Here is a 2088-nt window from a genome sequence, read left to right as displayed (position 1 = left end):
TTATATGTGGTCCAAATCAGATACAGGTCTTCATTGTACGTGTCACTTCACCTGTTCACGCTGGAACCTGATATGAGATGCGAATGGTTAGTTACTTTGCAGTTGACCTGTATGGCAGCCTTTGCCATCAGTGTATCAATGTGTGTGAATGTGACATGTAGTTTAGAGCACTTTGAGTGCTCGGAAGACTAGAAAGTATAAGTATAGTCCATTTACCATGTCTTTTAGAATGACTTATAGAAGCATTGTCTGATCTGACACACCTATTGGCAGGAGCCAGTCGCTGAAATTACTGCTGTCGTGGGAGGACATTCCTGTGAGAGTACTTATTTTCTTTATATTAAAAGGTAGTTTGCGAAAACATTGAGTTAAACACTGAATTAAAGCCTCCATCACAACTGGTTGATATATTTCATCAAACGTCAATATGGGCTACCTGTCAAAACTTACTTGTTCTTAGCCTGTCTTAGCCCTAAGCCCATGTGTAATCACATTGAATTAACTACATCTGTAAACTGCAATTTATGTCAATAATTCTGCTAAATAGAACTCAGTGGTTTTCAGTGGTTCATGGTTAGGATTAGGGAATACCAAGTTCAATATTACAAAGAATCTTGGTATCTACGTGTAACAAATTGACAATAAATTGACGAATTTAAAAAATTTACAAAAACTTAAAAAAATCTTATTGTTCAGCTAACATGAGAGCACCGTGACCCTCACCTAAAAGTTATGTGTTAAATTAGTCCTGTTTGGTTTCATCCACTGGATTTTGGCAAATGTTTGTTTGGTTAACTTTCCCACGTCCAATAAATATCAGCACATAGTATCTATTTGGATTCATTGGGGACTATGTCTGTGCTCAACGTTAAACATTACTGAGATAAGGCAGAAGCATTAAATGTGATGATGAATGGGTCTTGTAGTTCTTTTTGGGGATAAACATTTACCAAACATGAGTTGAATGCAACTTTTCGGTTTATCTCTGAACTCGATGACAGTGAGAAAACCAACCGTGCTGAAGAGAGTTGATGATGCAAAGTATCTCACTATGTTTGTGTATATCCAGGGAGAACCACACTTGGGTCAAACTGGAGGTAGAAGTTGGGCGTATTAGTAAAATGAATATTGACGTTTTCTGCTTGAGGATGATTCTTAATGCTCCGGAGCAAAAACAACCATTGCTGCAGCCTCATTATCCTGCTTACTGCTACATGCTCTGAATGGCTAAATAAGTCGGCTTGGCTCATACTGAGAAGCACTGAACTCTGGGTTTGCGGGGCTTACAGAGCTCTGAAGTGCAGGACCTTCTGTTTACTGCTGTTTGTTGAGGTGATGGATGGAGCTCATCGGTATTCAGGGTCTCCAGCTCTGTCATGGCACTTTGTTATTCACCAAAACAGTACAGAAGTGGACAATGTAGGCGAATGAGTCGTGGTCTCTGTCTATTAATGATAACAATCTGCCATGTCAGTGTTTGAAGGCCTCAAACCTCCAGAGATGTTTTCTTAGAAACACTTTTTTACTGCCGTCAAACTCACCATTTGTCATCTCAGCAAAATAATAAACTTGACAATGTATGGATGGATGAATTGGCCAGAGGGTGAATGATGGGTGTCCAGGAGGATATTTGATTTAAATGAAAAGATATTTCCTATCACTCAAATGTCGACATAATGGTTTCTTGCCCTTGCTGGTCGGGTTTTGTAGGACTTCCCTTGTTTTATTGTTTCACCTGAGGCAGAAACTCTTTTTTTGTGGGCCAGTATTAGATCAGTTAATGCTGTTATTCTACAACTCAGCAGAGATAAGACAGCAGAGTCACTCCCTATATTATATTATAGATTGAAAAATCATCTCTTCCCAGAAAGACATGTTTTTTTCATAAATAATACTCCTCCACTAGCTTGGAAGTGTTTTTGTGTTTAAGTAAAACATATTGTCTAGCATTGCCAGTTGTGGTTTATTCTGTTGTCAACTAAGATGCCTGAAATATAAATGGCAGAGGAAAACATTTTTTTTTCTAAATTTACCTTCCATAAGACGTAGAGGCTGACAGACAGAGAAAGGCGCGTTTGTTTTCGTGCT

The 2088-nt window shown here is 38.6% G+C and overlaps 1 pseudogene; it reads right to left on the bottom strand.

Moving 5' to 3' along the window:
* Positions 1–2088, bottom strand: part of LOC118334800 — a 344242-nt pseudogene that overhangs the window by 106392 nt on the left and 235762 nt on the right.

This window comes from Morone saxatilis, unplaced genomic scaffold (assembly GCF_004916995.1).
Source record: "Morone saxatilis isolate NCDOM2014 unplaced genomic scaffold, NCSU_SB_2.0 Contig23, whole genome shotgun sequence".
NCBI classification, from domain to species: Eukaryota; Metazoa; Chordata; class Actinopteri; family Moronidae; genus Morone; species Morone saxatilis.
This window is presented reverse-complemented; position numbering and strand designations above follow the sequence as displayed.